The sequence below is a fragment of the Callithrix jacchus genome, chromosome 1 (genome assembly GCF_049354715.1).
Source record: "Callithrix jacchus isolate 240 chromosome 1, calJac240_pri, whole genome shotgun sequence".
NCBI classification, from domain to species: Eukaryota; Metazoa; Chordata; class Mammalia; order Primates; family Cebidae; genus Callithrix; species Callithrix jacchus.
Window position 1 is genome coordinate 12,599,996 of NC_133502.1, and position 17,700 is coordinate 12,617,695.

Sequence of the window (17,700 nt, forward strand, 5' to 3'; positions counted from 1 at the left end):
CAAACCACCATGGCATGTGTTTACCTATGCAACAAGCTTACGAGATGTGCGCATGTACCCCAAAGCTTAAAGTACAATTTTTAAAAAAAGAAAGAAAACAACCATGAGTAATGGTCAGAGCAGGACAAAAGCAGCAGTGTCCCATAGTTTGTGCTGGCCTCAGAGCATCCTGTGGAATGCCCTTGACAACATTCCCATGAGTACCCACCCCCAACTGAAGAAGTCAACGACTCAAGTCCTAACAGCAGAGTCTGGCTGCCCAAGGCTCCAAGGGCTCTTTAAGGGTGGAAGCTGTCCAATTATAAGGTACTTAGCAATAGATCTGCATTCAAACGAACTCCAGCCCCAGTGGAAGTAGGTCCAACCCTGCAGCAGGATTCACTTACCGCTGTGTGTAAAATGTTTTGTTTTAGAGGTAGAGGGGAGATGGCTTTCTGTATTCTCGTTCTGTATCCATGACCCTGTGTGCTCATCCATACACCTCAAACTCTGAGCATCTGTCTTACTCACGCCACTCTCTCCAAACTCTAATCTGATCATAAGAAAAAGGCTGCAGTGTCACTTAGAGACAATTTAATGTGTCTGCGGCCGTACCAATCCCGAACGACCCTGATCTCGTCGATCTCTATCTCGGAGACAATTTAATCCGTCCCCTCCCACCCCACCCTCTCCCTGCGTACACATCATTATCACCACTACTACCATCATTATTTTATAGAAAATGAAATAAAAACTGAAGCCCAGGACTTAAATAACTTGACTACATGGCTTATTGCTGACAGAACTAATACTAAACCAATATATTTTTATTCTGTATTCAATGATCTTTCCACAGCGCCATGCAAAATGATTCAGAGACTGGTGATCAGTGATCAGCAAGAAGGATCCACTGAAACAGGCTCAGTAAATTCTGATGTTACAGAAACAGCTCTGATGTCTATGTCGCTTGCCTAATGGTCTCCTCCAATCCAGGCGAGTCTTTTCCATGAGCAGGTTTTTGAGAAGATGGATTTCATTTTATCCATACTGCCTAATTTATTTCAAAATTCTTTCCTATATTGAATTTCATTTAATCCTTACTACAAACCTGTGAGAAAGAGAAATCTGGTGTGATTTGGTGTTATCAGCTCCATTTTAGAGATGAGGAAAATGAAGTGCAGAGAAAAGTGATAGCCCAAGTTCGCAAGGCTTATAGTTATTAGGACTGAGACTGGATCCCATCATTTACTGGCTTTTAGCCCAGTGTTTTCCCACTACTCACCAGATACTCATTAAATTCTTACTGTACATCAGGGCCAACGCCAGGGGCTGACACATTAGGGACCTAACTAGAAAATGTCTAATATCAACGATTTGAGAAACCTGACAGGAAATCAGATAAGCAAACAAATGAATTACATTCAGGAAAAAGAAAATTGTTTACTTGTGGCCACCAAAGAAGTCATTTAGTTGTTCTGAACCTTTATTTCCTCATCTGCAATAATACTTTCTTTGTAGGGTTATTTAGAATATATGCGATGTAGAATATATGCAAACTATGATAAAATAAGAGTCAAACCTTGAATACATAAAAATTTCATTTTCATACTTACAATATTATAAAGAAGCTCTGAAGCTCCAAGAGCAGAAACAAGATGCTTACATTTGAGGGCAGTGAGTGAGAGAGTTCCAGGCAAAATTGCTCTGTCAAAATAGAAATTTTGCTTCACTGAACTTAGAAGAACCAACTTCCCACTGATTCATACAATACCCTGTAAGCCCCTACAATCTTTAAGGTAGGGACCAAAGCCTGTGGGGTTCCTCCGCACAGTATAATAGATCTTGGAGAGATCTATTCTGACTTGAAATTTGCTCACATGCTGAATGAATAAGAATGCATTGCTTACTTTCTCTGATTCTGAGCCCTGGAGGGCTAGAAAAGCGTAATTATCCCAATACATAACATAGCATTATAAGTCAATAATGGGGATGGCACCTTCCTGGTAGCTAGACTGTAATCGTGTGAATTTAGACCTTGAATTTGCCAAGGTGCTTGTTACTGCAGGGTTACCATGGGCTTATTATATTCTTTTGGTCTGGAACATGCCTGTCTCTGCAGCTGAGTTCATTAGGTAAACAGCTGGTGTAATTGATAGTGTGAATACCACTTCATTTCCAGCTGCTCTGAGAGAATTTGCTTTGAGGTAGAAGAAAATGACCAGTTCTGCTACTGTGAGTTCTGGCCTGTTTTTCTCAGAGAACATACTCCAGGCTGAGTGTTTGCAAATTGTCTTCTTTCCTTTAAGAGAGGGGACCATGGGAGGGGCCCTATCAGTCACTCTCTCACAGTGAGGTGGGGCTTCTGAGGTCACATCTCCCTTAGCTATCAAGAGGTTGACAGAGAGCTTCCCAGACCTCTCGGGAAAACTGTGCCAATGCCAGAAGAGACCCGTGGGTCAATCAGGAAGAAGAAAGATGATGAGCATTTTTACTGCTGTCTGCCCCAGCCTGGGCATTCTGAATGTGGACAAAGGGTCATCCTGGTTTCATGGGGCTTAAAACACATTCAGTTAAGGAGATGGTACTTTTTGGGAAAAAGAAAGGGAAATAAAATTCTGCTGGATGGGAAGAAATACTTTAACTTGTAAATTAATTTATGCATTCAAAGCAATTTCGATACAAATCTCAGAACAGCTTGTTTAGCTTGACAAAATTATTCCACATCATGTCCAAAAATGTATGATAAAATACTTAAATTTTGAATAATTTAAATAAGACATGACTTGCACTTGCAGAAAATAAAATATACTATCAAGCAACAGTTGTTAAACAGCGTGTTTCTAGAACTAGATTAGACACACATATCACCAGAAGTGAATGATTCCAAATGAAAAGAGACCCAAATTCATAGCGGTAGTACAGTGCAAATAACATTAGTTAAAATCACAAATTACTATTTTGTTTTGCCTTCTTGAGTATGGTGATAGGGAGGGACAGCAGCATGATTGAGATAATCATATCAATGGGTAACTAATATTCATCATTAACCATTTAACAGCACAGAGTGCCTGAAGGAGACTTAGGAATTTAGGCTTTTCCTTTTTAGTGGAGTGAATGGGGTGTTTTTAAGAATGATACTAAAAGCAAGTTACATAAATGGAAAGATTATTTGGTCTACAAAAATAAATGGAAATGTGAGCTTCAATTTTGAATATAATTTATATGTTTACCTGGGAAAAATATTTGTAACATGTATTCTAAAGGATTCCCTAGTAGGCGAAGAGCCTAACAGAACAATTCGGAAAAGATAATTCAATTTTTACAACAGGCAAAGGAATTGAAGAGGAAGTTCACAATAAGATTCATAAAAGCACAAATATTCGCACAAATGATTGTTTTAACTTCACAAAGTAATACAAAAGGAAACAATGATGATGTTATTTTTGCTTATCAAATTGACAAGCATAACATACACTTTTAATAATCATTGTTGAGGAAGCAGCAAAATGCACAGCTGATTTTCTGTCCAGACTATCATAGGTAATCACAAAGATTTATGTGTAAGCAATTTAAGCACAATCATAATTTAGAAACAACAAAAAAGGTCTCTTGACATTGAGCTGGTGGGGTAGCTCAATGTGATCGAGGAAAACCAGGCGACTGTACAGTACAGGATGGAAGTATATGTAATGATAGGAACCACGTTCTTTACTACAGTACCTGAAAGAAAGTTTCCACACCTGCGTGATTACAATGATTTTCTCTTGGTAGTGAGATTACTGTGATATTTTTTTCTTTTTGTGCTTTCTTCCACTTTCAAAAATTTCAACAGTGAACATCTAATGCATTTAAAATGTATAAACCATTATGTCCTGTTATATTTGCTTTCTAGATAACTAGTATAGAAAAATTCAAAGTGTATTACACTCAGAGCCTGAAGTGACCATCTACCTCTTCAGTGGTGGTGAATTCCAGTGGTGGCGGTGGCTCGTGCTAGTCCAGAGCATTCCAATTGCAGCTGCTAGGGTGGATCTATGCCTGTGATCTTAATCTGGACCATCAGAGCATCCCTTCTCCTTGCCAAGTGATTAGGTCATATATAGGCAAGGGACATATGCCAGCTTGTCAGGTCCCATTGGGCTAACCCCCGAATTTTGCTTGGGTGACCAGAAAGTAAGTGTTCTCTTTCTTATTCAACTAGACTTAGAGCTGTGAAGTGTCTTCAACTGTCACTGAAACAAATCTTTCCAAAAATGAGGCCAGCAAGGAAAGACAGAAAACAGAGGGATGGGGAGATAATCAATCCCCGTGACATCGCCTAAGTCTTTGGATCAGTTCACACCTGAAACTCAATTGACTCCGCCCTGCGACAACAAGAACAATGGCAACAAAACAAAACAAAACAGAAGAAAAACGAAACAAAAAACCGATGTTTCAGTTAAGAGAGAAAAAACAAAAAGCAATACTTTTAACCACTTTAGGCTGGTTTGGTGTTGGTGTCTATTACTTACAAATGAGAGATATAATCAGCACGGAATTCAAAGAGCTTACAACTGATCACTCAAAAATAAACCAGAAAAAGATTTTAAGGGTAAGGTGTTTGGAGTGAGCACAGTTTACCTTTACCACCTATCTCTCCTAAGTGGAAACATCCAGCAAAGCTGGATCAGTGTCAGTAGGTTTCCCAGGCTTTACCACCTCCATTTAACTAGTCCTAGTAATATAAGTATGGGACACTCACCAAAAATTGTAAGAGATCTCCAAATCTTCCTGCAACACTGATTGAAATGCACCCACATCATTCAGATAAATTCTGTAACGGCATGGGGCTACAGGAGTGCTGAAAAATCTTTAATTAGCAGTGTTTCTTGTGAAGCATACATGCAGCCTAGACCAGTGTTTCTAAATGTCAATGTATCACTAAGGTTCTACCAAGAAAGCAAAACCACCATGAGTAATATAGAGTAAGGGGGTTTATTACAGGCATTGGGTCTATTAGGACTATGGAATGATCTGGGAAGTAGAATTGAAGAATTACAGAAAAGTCAGTAATGAACTTCCCTTCCTGAAGCTTTGACATACAATGTCCATTGGTGAGGACCAGTTGAAGCTTCCAGGGAAATCTTAGAAGCCAATGGGAATGAGAAGGGCTGACAGTGAAGTCTACAGAAAGCTACTGCCTCCTTGTCTGGAGGCGGGCTGAGAGTTCCTGTGATGGAAAGGATGACGCTGTTGTCTTTCCCGAGAAAAAAGAGCTGGATGTAGAGTGGAAGAGAACTAGGAAAGGCTGGAACTCAGGGGACTGTGTTTGCATGTCTCATGGCAGCTATGGAGACCCTTGGAGAGCAAGGGGTACTATTTCACTTCTGCCTTGTAAATCTCCTGCAGATTTCTCTTTTGGCCAATTCTAATTTGAGGCCTTACAGCAAGGAGACCCTGGGAAATGTCATTCCAGCTGGCCAAGGTGACACTTATAAAGCCAACACAGACTTGGATACAATCCACCTGGAGGTATATTCAAATGCAGATTCTGATTCATTAGTTCTGCAGGGAAGAGGGACACAGGGAGGCTGAAATTCCACACTTTGAGTAACAGGACTTGGTCCCTTTGATGAGAGGGAAAAAAAACACATTTATGAGCATCAGAACAAGTGAGGAAGCTCTTGCCAGTTTCGTTTTATTTTCTTTTAGAAATAATCAACCACTTAAGCATCCCTCATGAGAAAGTAGAAAATTGGCTCATTTGTGATAAACAAAGGGCAAATTTAAGTATTCTTAATCTTTTGCTTAGTACTATGTTAAAAGCGACCATGGCAATCACTCCCCTCTACTTGAGACTGAATAGTTGGACTTATCTTTGATCCAAATGACCCTTTGCCACCTGGCATTACATCAGTTTTTTGTAGCATGCTTGTTTCCATCTTTTCTCCCTTGGTCAAAAGCAACAAGACCAAATGCAGAAACCTACTGTTAGCAGTGCAAAGGGATGTTTTATTTGGGTATGCATTTCGTCAACTTGCTTCTTTGTGAGAAGCTGCCCCAGATTTTGATTTGTGGAGCTCATGACCAAGTGACAAATTAGGGCACAGAGATCATTATATAAGAGATGAGTTATTGGCATAATAAGCACGTGTAAATAGCATTTACATATTTAATGACCATTTTATTCTATGGCAATTTTGCATTAAATATTCAGAAATAATGTTCTCTTTACGCATATAAAAGCCTTTTCTCAAGTGCATTATTATTAGTCTGGGAAAAGAAACTCTATTATGCCGTTATGTGGCATGTGATGGCATTTAAGCCTCATTTCCATGTCAGTCACCTGGAAGTCCTCCTCTCTGCCAGCCTTATGGGGTCACCTTTTGCTGCAATAGTGAGGTGAAATGGCTGGAGTTCCACTCTCTTGTGACAAGGAAACCCCATTCCCAGTTTCTTCATCCTCCACCTGCCATAGAGCCAAAGACTTTCAAGGGCTTTTGTTTCTTCTCATCTCTTTTTGTTCCCTTGCAGTATTTCAGTGTTATTCTTAATTTCCCCTCAAGCTCACATTTTGTGACTGTTCCTTTCACTTCACCCCATTACCAACCCACAGAATGCTGACTCATTTAGGTTTTGTTTTGCTTTGTCTTCAAAATACAATTCATGAAAGCCGCTTGTGGTTAGAGAGATTTCTACTAACTAACTTGGTGTGCAAGTAAGGCTGGAGATAACAGCACAGCAGATAATTTAAACAGAGCACTGGGCTGCCCGGCTCTACGTTGAGTTTCTGTCTGGCAGGTTTCTCTCCCCAAGGGCCAACAGCCCTCACCCTGGTCTCAGCCTTCCCTGTAATGTCTGTTTTTATATCCACTCTCCAGCAGAACATCTCATCCATCACGACGATTTCCTGAAACTCTACAGTGTCTTCCACTTTACCAGCCAGAGTGATGTGGCTGTCTCTGGTGAGCCCTGCTTAACTGAGGCCATGCCTCAGTGCTTCCTAACTCCGGCCAAAATGAGCCATCAAGACATCTTGCTATAAACACACAAATGCTCCACATCTCATGAGGAAGGACTCTTACTACCAACTGATACATCTTCAGTGCAGCCAATCCTTGAGCAACACAAGTTTGTACAGGTCCACTTATATGTGGGTTTCTTCTGTATCTGTCACTTCTGAGAGAGCTCTTCCTCCTCCTCAGCCTCCTCAACTCAAAGACAAGGATGAAGACCTTTGTGATGATCCACTTCTTCTTAAGGAATAGTAAACATATTTTCCTCTCATTATTTTCTTAATATTTTCTTTTCTCTAGCACAGTTTGCTGCAGGAATACAGTATATACTACAAAGAACATATAAAATATATGTTAACCAACTGTTTATGTTGTAAGGAAGCCTTCTGGTCAATAGTAGGCTGTTAGTAGTTAAATTTGAGGAGAGTCAAAAGTTATAATTTTTTTACTGTGTGAGGGTTGGAGCCACTAACCTTTGCATTATTCAAGGATAAACTGAAATTGTTTTGTTTTTTCTCTACTATATGCTTCTCTTGGCAAAACCATGTTTTTGGGTTTTTTTTTTGACAGTCTCACTGTGTCACCCAGGCTTGAGTGCAGTGGTGTGATCTTGGCTCCCTACAACCTCCACCTCCCGGGATCAAGCAATTCTCCTGCCTTAGCCTCCCAAGTAGCTGGGATTACCGGCATGCATCACAATGCCTGGCTACTTTTTGTATTTTTAGTAAAGGTGGAGTTTCACCATGTTGGGCAGGCTGGTCTCAACCTCCTGACCTCAGGTGATCCGACTGCCTCGGCCTCTAAGAGTGCAGGGATTACAGACAGGTGTGAGCCGCCACATCTGCCCTCTCAGCAAAACCTTTGCATCCTCTGCAAGGGCCTCTACCCCTTAAATTTGTACCCCGAGAGATGTATGGGGGTTCAGGAAAGACAGAAACACATTTTCTGAGAAAGCCTGAATAATTATTCAAGTTGATCCCCAAGGCAAGATGGTTTACAACAATGCACCTGCATCATTTACATTTTGTGCACCGTGAGCAGTGCATTTCAGCATCACTCTGAAGTGAGTTTCTCACACTCCCCATGCATGATCTCTACGGTTACAGCTCTTATTTTCTTCTTGTTTCTTAGGGAGCCTAGTTTCACAGAGTGGGAGTTACTAGCAGGGTTTCTGTGAGGGAAGCATAGGTGTTCAGCGTCCCTTTGGTGGCAGGGTGCTGAGACAAGAGCACTCCTCATTCTGAGGCTGGCAGGCTCTTTCTCTACAGGAAGCTTTCCTGCCAGCACCCCCATTCAGAGTAGGGCAGTGCTCCTTCTATTTTGGGCGCTCTGTGCAGCCAGCATTCCTCTTCAGAGTTCTGCATGCCCTTTCCATGCCCAGAGCCCTCACTAGCAGGCTCTGGTACAATGCTAAGTTCCCCAAACCCGGGTGGCTTGGTTTCCATTCTTCTGTACAGTTTCCTATTCCAAACAGACTCCGGGTTCCTAAGTACAAGACAAGTGAGCTGCGGCTGTTCTGTTCATGGCCATTTGCCTCAGTTGCAGCAGAGTGGACGGCATCTGAGTGGAGGTCAAGATTGGCATAACGCCTTGGTGTCAGGGACACCATCTCATTGCTGAATCTTACCTGCAGCGACTTCCACTTCCTGTGTCTGCTTCGGACTTTCAGTGCTGACCCTGCTGTTCTAGATTTTTCCTAAGAACAGCCAGTTCTGCTCTCAAATGTTTTTATCCTAACTTAACTTACCTGGCAAGAATACTTCAAGAATTCCTATAAATCTCTTGTGCCATTCCACTTCATTTTATTCCAAAGGGTTTTACAATGAAATAGTCTCAGAAATCCTTTGTTCTGCTCTATATCTGACTGCCCCTCTATACTTTCACTTGCAATAATCATTCTAATTTATGTATCCCTCAGTGGTTTTTCTCCTTACATTTGGTCAGAGAAAAATTTGTACCTATAAGTGCTGACTGTATTTCATCCTAACAAACATTTGTGGGCTCTAAGGCAGAAATCTCACGGCACTGAGCCATTTGAATTTCTATGTCCAGGGTCTCAGGATAGAAGCTCCTAGTTTTTCCTTCTCAGAGATGTGCCAATGTCATCACAGACGCTTGATGCGTTTCTTTCCATGTTTCAAAATCCTTGCTCCAATTTCTGCACTCTTCAGATAATCCCTGGCTTGAGGTTGTATGCAGCCTATATCTACTGGGCTAGTCCACTGGGGATCCAGTCTGATACCTTCTATTTTCAGAAAATCATCATTATTCTTCTGTAAGAAATTGTGTGTCTATAGATGTTAACGCAGAGGGATTTGCTTGTCAGCTTTCTTCCTTGGGATTTAATCGGGCTGTGTGTGTTCTCAACAGAACATTCTCTGCAAAGTTGGAAGACCAATTTCATAGAAGTTTCCAAGTGTCTATATCAGGGTTGAGACTAAGGTGAGGCAATGAGGTGCCTGCTCAGAAGCAAAATAGAAAAGAACAGCAAACACTCCACTAATCAAGATAAATGGTGTGTTTGATAAATACTATTTAATGCAATACATGAAACAATCAAAATTAATGCAGAAATCCCATGGTGAGCATAATACCAAAGTTTTATATAAAGACAGGATCAATATTGTGGTTTTTCTTTTTGCCTCAGGCACCAGTATGGCTAGGCATGTCACTGGAACTGATCCTGACTTTATTTAAAGTATTAATATTATATTGAAGATGAATTTTTTGCTTTAATTTGATTTTTAAATACTGCATTAAATATTTATTTTGTTTTGGTAGCCAAGGTAAGTATGACACTCACCTAGCCCCTGTCTGGGCTCTAATTGATTTTCCTTTTAGGCGATAACTCAAGGGTCAGCACAGCTCAGGCCCTGGCTAGCTGAACTGCAGGACAGTATGGGAGAGTACTGAGACCTTAAGGTTTGAGAAGAGTGGCAAGGCATTGTAAAGCAATGAAGCAAAATGGAAGACTTCACTTAGGACGTTGTGGTTTGCATGAGACTTCTCACTTCTCATGGTCCTCCACATATTGCTAAACTTTTTCTTCTTCCTTCCCATCTCATGGATGCTTTGGTAGCTATCTTTCCATGACCAAAATAGCAAATTAATGAATTTATTTAACCAAAATGTGTTATTTCCCACTAAATAATTAGAAAACCAGTTTTTAAGCAAACATTTTTCTTGCTATGGAACATATTTTTTTTAGATGAAGTCTTGCTCTGTCACCCAGGCTGGAGGGCAGTGGCGCCATCTTGGCTCACAATAACCTCCACCTCCTGGGTTCAAGTGATTCTCTTGTCTCAGCCTCTTGAGTAACTGGAACTACAGGCACTGACCACCACGCCTGGCTAATATTTGTATTTTTAGTAGAGACGGGGCTTCACTGTGTTGGCCAGGCTGGTCTCGAACTCCTGACCTTGTGATCTGCCCAGCTATGACACATTTTTTAGCAAAAGTTTGTGCCTGCCCACTAGTGGCAAACGCTGGTAATACAAAGATAAATAAAACTTGCTTCTGGCCTAGAGGCAGTGATACTGTCTCCATGGTCGTCAATCAGAATGTGCCAAAGTCTCCCCCTAGACTGAATGTAACCGAATGTCTGAAGATCATGCCCAGCATCTATATTGTAGTTGTGTTCCCAGTTGATTCTGATTCACAGCAAGAACTGAACATTGTGTTAGCTGATGAGCAGACACAAATAATTGTCAAAGAAGACCATGTGCCCTGACAAAATGTCAAGTGGAATAGGAAAAAAGTGAAAGTAAGGATTAGTTCTGCCTGGGGCTGGGAAGGTTTTCACAGAGGATGCAACTCTTGAGTGAGACCTTGAAAGAGGAAAAGAAATTGCTAAGCCACCCATTACACTCTGGACACTGGAGAAGTGTTTGTTTAGTTTTGACAGAGCAAGGTGATTGCATGAGTCAGGACCTGAAATTACCTACAGCTTGCTCAGCAGAACACTGGACATACAGAATGCCCGTGTGTGTGTGTGTGTGTGTGTGTGTGTGTGTGTGTGTGTGTTGGAGGGAGATGCTGAGATGTGATTCTGTGGTCTGATGTGTCTTCACGAGGCTGCATATTTCTTTCCCTTCTGGGAGATAAATATTCTATATTAGCATATTGAAGGCTCTAAGACAGGGGTCCCCAACCCCTGGGCTGTGGACCAGTACTGATCCATGGCCTGCTAGGAACCAGGCCGCACAACAAGAGGTGAGCGATGAGCGAGCGAGCTTTACCTCCTGAGCTCTGCCTCCAATCAGATCAGCAGCAGTATTAGATTTTCATAGGAGCACACACCCTATTGTGAACTGCATATGCAAAAGATCTAGGTCGCACGCTCCTTGTAAGACTCTCATGCCTGATAATCGGAGGCGGAACAGTTTCATCCCAAAACCATCCCCCTGGGCCCCATCACTGGGCTGTGGAAAAATTGTCTTCCGCAAAACTGGTCTCTGGTGCCGTAAAGGTTGGGGACCACTCCTCTAAGGAACCCTACAGTGACAAGTTTGACATCAAATGTATATAACGTTCATTTGGTCAACTCTTTTTTTGTTCTGCTTTGTTTTGTTTTCGCTGAATGCCTTAATGTTTTAGACCTAACTAGTGTCCTCTGAAACACACTTAGAAAATATTGGCAGAGACCAGAAATTCCCAATTGTTTCTCTGCAGAACAGCTGTTTCAAAATTAGACCACAGGTAACCACAATAGGAAAAATAGAAACAAAGAAAGATCATCTAAACTTCCATCAGCAACTGCTGACAGTTTTGCTTTGCTTTTGTCTTTTCTCTTCCTGAGTCATATAAACAACTTTAAAATTTATAATCATAACATAGATGATAGTTTATGTTTTTGTTTTCTCACTAACACTTAACTATAAATCTCTTTTCTTACTATTCCATGGTTTAAATAATAATAATTTTTACTAATCCACCAAGAAAGTATCAGAATTTATACACCATCCCCCTTTGCGTGACTCTAAGGTCAATCCCAATGGTTCTGCAATTGTAAATAATTTTACAGCCAAAAAAAAAAAACAGGTAAAATCATATCTTCTCTTTTGAGTTACTTCCTTAGAATAAATTCCCGAATGTATGATAACCCAGTTATGGGATCTGAACATTATTATGCTGATGGAAATATTTGGTCTTGATGGAGTGAATAAATTTGTATCTCTGGAGTGAAGTTAAGGAACGGATGAAATTCTCAAAAGCTGTCAAGCTGAGTCTTTCTTGATTTACCTGTTGAAATCAGATTTCCCAGTGGACAGGCACAATATATAGAAAGGGTCCTCATACTCATAGAGAACAGGGCCTCTCCAATACCATTTATTTAACTACTGAGTCTATAGAGATAGAGTAGGTATATATTTGAATCTCCATAGAGTAGGTATATATTTGAATCTCCATAACTCTTCCGCAGCCTGCCAATCTCTTTCCTTGCTTTCTCCTGACGTCCCCAGGAGTTATTCATTTCTGGCGCTGAGGCTCTTAGATGTTGCTACCCACTCTCCAACTCTGGAACTGGAGATAAATGCCAATTTAGGATATGTCTTTAAAATAGAGGATTGCCTGTGGTTGAAAAGATTTAGTGTCTCATTTCTGTAGCTGTAGAATTTTAGATCTTAATACCCAAAAGAAGAATCAAACCAGGAAAAAAATTGTATTTTCTTGTGAAAATTCAATGTGATCAGGGTATGGGTATATGGATATAAATACAATTAGACTTTGAGTTCAAGTTGCCAGTGATAAAGTTTGCAAAATAAACGATAATTCCAAGGGCCCTTTCTGACCCTGTGGAGCAGATAAAAGTAATCTATATGATAATTCTGGAACTGAGTAGAAGATCAAGAATCACTCTATGCTTCCCTCACTCTGGAATGCTGATTTTCTATAGTCTGAATGAAAGCATCGAAGGAGCTATGAGCTCAGAACTCAGGCTTTGCCCCGTGGCTTGGTGACAGTGATTCTGTAATCCTTCCATGTAAGGACTTGGTGATAGCATGGTTCCTTCCTGAAGCTTCTGGTTCAATCAGAATTTTAGAAGCAAGATAAACCTCGAACATGGGCCGCTAGAGCCACAGGAATATCTTAACACATATGGCCGCTGAAGGGTTACTGAAGTAGAGGAGTAGTCATCATGTTTATTCCAGGTGTTTTAAGATGCTCTTACAGTCTTATGGGTTTTTGTCCTGCTGTTTTTCTTGTTTATCCTTCTATCCTATCTTTCGACTGAAATGATGCTACAAAGAAGAAAAAAATGCATGAACTAAGGTAGAAAGTGAGAAATAAACCCTGAAGGCAGTATTTTAAGGAGAATAAACTTTAAAAAATTATGGAATACATGCTATTTGCAAAACACTGAATAGAACAATAACAATACATCGAAGCTGGAAAAATGGAAGCGGAAATACAAACAAATTATATAGTCAAACTAGAACATACAACATCTAACTAAAAAAGCATTTTAAAAATGGAAAGCATTACATGTACCTTCCCAGTCATGGTGGGAATGTAAATTAGCACAGCTACCATAGAGAGCAGTGTGGATGTTCCTCAAAAAGACTAAAAATAGAACTACCATATGATCCAATAGTTCCCCTTCTAAGTAATATCAAAAAGAAACAAAATCAGCATATCAAAGAGGTACCTGCATTCTCATGTTTATTGTAGCACTATTCACAGCAGCCAAGATATGGAATGAGTCTAAGTGCCTATTCATGGAAAAATGGATAATGAAAATGTGGTACATATATACAATGGAGTACTATTTAGCCATAATAAAGAATGAAATCCAGTCATTTGTAGCAACATGGAAGGAACTGAAGGACATTATCTTAAGCAAAATAAGACAGACAGAGAAAGACAAATGTCACATGTTCTCAGTCATGTGTAGGACCAAAAAAGTGGATCTCATAAAGTAGATTGATGGGTTACATTCCCACTGACAGTGAATGATGGTTCCTCTTTCTCCACATCCTCACCAGATTCCCTGTCTTTTTGATTTAAAAAAATCCATTTTAACTAATGTGATGTTAGTAATGTTGAGTATGTTGAATATTTTTTCATATACCTGTTAGTCATTTGTAGGTCTTCTGCAAAATATTGAGTCAGGTATTTTGCCCATTTTTTAGTGAACTTATTTGTTTTTTGTTTGGGTTTTTGGGGTGTGTGTGTGTGCTATTGTTTGAATGTCAGATGGATAGTTAGCAAATATTTTCCTCCTTTTAGTGGGTTGTCTCTTCACTTGGCTGATTGTTTCCTCTGCTGTATAGACACTTTTTATCTTGATATGATCTCACCTGTCTATTTTTACTTTTGTTGCCTGTGCTTTTGAGGTCATACCCAAAAATTCTTTTCCCAGGCCAACCTCCTAAAGCATTTCCCCAATGTTTCCTTCTAGTAGTTTCATAGTTTCAGGTCTTAGATTTAAGTATTTAATCTATGTTGATTTTATTTTGTGTATATGGTGAGAGGGGTCTAGTTTCATTTCTCTCCATATGGTTATCTAGTTTGTCCAGCACCATTTATTGAAGAGACTGTCCTTTTCCTATTATAAATTCTTGGCACTTTTGTCAAAAATGGGCTGGCTAAAAATGCATGGATTTATATCTAGGTTCTCTGTTCTATTCCATTGATCTTTGTGTCTGTTTTATACCAATATCGTACTGATTTGCTTACTATTGCTTTGTAGTATATTTTGAAGTCATGCTGTGTGGTGCCTCTAGCTTTGGAGTCTTTTGTACTTCCATATAAATTGTAGGATTTTTTTTATATTTCTCTGAAGAATGGAAGTGGTATTTTGATAAACATTGCATTGAATCTTTAGATTGCTTTGGGTAGTATTGTAATTTATCAATATTAACTCTTCCAATTTATAAGTATAAAATGTCTTTCCATGTTTTTATGTCCTCTTCAATTTCTGTCATCAGTGTTTTACAGTTTTACAGATATTTCACATCTTTGATTACATTGATTCCTAAGTACTTCATATTCTTTGTAACTATTGTTAACGGGATTGCTTTCTTGATTTTTTTTTCAGATTTTCTGTTGGTGTATTTAAATGCTGCCAATTTTTGCACATTGATTTTGTATTGTGCAACTTTACTGATTTTATTAGTTCTAATGATTTTTGGGTGGCATCTTTAGGTTTGTTTAGGTATAAAATCATGTCATCTGCAAATAAGGCTAATTTGACTTATTTTCCAATTTGGATGGCCTTTATTTCTTTCTCTTGCATTATTCCTCTGGCCAGGACACCTGGTGTTCTGTTGAATAAAAGTCGTGGAGGTACATAAATATATCAAACATCTTTGATATACTTATCAAAAGACAAAGCAAACATCTTTGTCTTTTTCCAGATCTTAGAGATAAGGCTTTCAGTTGCTCTTCATTTAGCATAATGTTGGCTGTGGGTTTGTCATATACGCCTTTATTATTATTGTTGTTATTATAATTTTTCTCAGCCACATTCTAGAATGAATATATAGGCTTTTATTATTTTGAGATATGCTTCTTCTATACTGAGTTTGTTGAGGGTTTTTTTTTCATAAAGAAATGCTGAATTTAATAAAATGTTTTTTCAACATCTGTTGAAATGATCATAGGTTTTTTTTGTTCTTAGTTCTATTAATGTGATGTATCATGTTAATTGATTTGCATATGTTGAACCATCCTTGCACCCCTGGGATAAAAAATGATCTTTTTAATGTGTTGTCAAATTCAATGTGCTAGTATTTTGCTGATTATTTTTACATCTGTATTCATTGGTGATATCTGCCTGTAGTTTCTGGTTTTCGTTGTGTTCTTGCCTGGCTTTGGTATTAGGGTAATGCTGGCCTCTCAGACTAAGTTTGGACCTGTTCCATTCTCTTCAATCATTTTGAAGACTTTGAGGTGAACTGGGATTATTTCTTTTTGAAATGTGAAGTGAAGTCATCGGATCCCAGGTTTTTCTTTGATGGGAGACTTTATTATAGCTTTGATCTCATTACTCATTATTGATTTGTTGACGCTTTCTATTTCTTCATAGTTCAACTTTGGTAGGTTTTGTGTGCCCAAGAATTTTCGCATTTCTTCTAGGTTTTCCAGTTTGTTAGTGTATAGTTGTTCCTAATAGTCTCTAATGATTCTTTGTATTTTTGTGGTCTCACTTATGGATTTCTATTACGTCTCCTTTTTGTTTCTGGTTTTATTTATTTGAGTCTTTTCTCTTTTTTCTTAGTCTAGCTAATGGTTTATTAGTTTTGTTTATCCTTTCATACAAGCAACTTTTTGTTTTACTGATCTGTATTGGGTCGTTTTGGTCTCCATTTCATTTATTTTTGCTATTATTTTATAATTTTCTTCTTCTACTAACTCGAGGTTTAATTCATTTTTGCTTTTCTAATTCCTTGACATACATCTTTAGGTTTTTTATTTGAAGTATTTCTACTTTTTTTTTTTTTTTTTGAGACGGAGTTTCGCTCTTGTTACCCAGGCTGGAGTGCAATGGCGCGATCTCGGCTCACCGCAACCTCCGCCTCCTGGGTTCAGGCAATTCTCCTGCCTCAGCCTCCTGAGTAGCTGGGAGTACAGGCACGCGCCACCATGCCCAGCTAATTTTTTATATTTTGAGTAGAGACGGGGTTTCACCATGTTGACCAGGATGGTCTCGATCTCTTGGCCTCGTGATCCACCCGCCTCGGCCTCCCAAAGTGCTGGGATTACAGGCTTGAGCCACCGCGCCCGGCCCGTATTTCTACTTTTTTAATGTAGGCATTTGTTGCTATAAACATCACCCTTAGTACTACTTTTGCTGTATCCCATAGACTTTGGTATGATGTATTTCCCTCTTAATTTGTTTCAAGACATTTTTAATTTTTCTTCTTAATTTCTTCATAGACCCATTGGTCACTCAGGACTGCATTGTTTAATTTCCATGTAATCATGAAGTTTCTGAGGTTTCTCTTGTTATTTATTTCTAGCTTTATTAGATTGTGGTCAGAAAAGATACTTGCTATGATTTCTACATTTAACGATTTGCTCAGACTTGTTTTGCAGGCTAAAATATAGTATATTCTGAAGAATGTTTCATGTGCTGATAAAAAGAAAGTATATTCTGCAGCATTTGGGTGAAATGTTCTGTAAATGTCAGTTAGGCCTATTAGGTATAATGTGTAGTTTAACTTCAATGTTTCTTTGTTTATTTTCTATCTGGATTATCTGTTTATTACTGAGAGTAGAATGCTAAAGTTCTCTACTGTTATTGCATTTCAGTCTTTCTCTCCTTTTGGATCTGTTAATGTCTGCTTTGTATACTTATGTACTCTAGTGTCGGGTACATAGATATTTATAATTATTATATCCTCTTGCTGAACTGACTCCTTTATCATTATATAGTGACCTTCTTAAATCTTTGTCTTGTAGTGTACTTTATCTGATATAAGTATAGTTACTCCTGATCCTTTTTTGTTTTCACTTGTATAGAATATCTTTTTCTACTCCTTCACTTTCAATCTCTGTATGTCTTTATAGGCAAAGTGGGTTTCGTGTAGGCAGCATATAGTTAGGTCTTGTTTCTTTTTCTATTCAGCCACTCTGTGTATTTTAACTGGAGAATTCAATCCATTTATATTTAATGTTATTATTTATAAATAAGAATTGAATCCTACCATTTTGTTGCTTGTTTTCTGGTCATTTTATAACTCCTTTATTCCTTTCTCACTGTCTTCATTTATGGTTAAGT

At 39.0% G+C, this 17,700-nt stretch overlaps 1 long non-coding RNA gene across 2 annotated transcripts in view; it reads left to right on the forward strand.

Annotated features, from left to right (window-relative positions):
• The first annotated feature begins 212 nt into the window (after positions 1-212).
• Positions 213-17,700, forward strand: part of LOC144582137 (uncharacterized) — a 35,357-nt gene continuing 17,869 nt past the window's right edge. Inside the window, exons 1-2 of one of the 2 annotated variants that reach the window (XR_013534208.1) lie at positions 213-390; positions 836-972. This is a non-coding gene — a long non-coding RNA (uncharacterized LOC144582137). The remainder of the gene's footprint in view (positions 391-835; positions 973-17,700) is intronic. The other variant, XR_013534203.1, reaches the window with a different exon arrangement.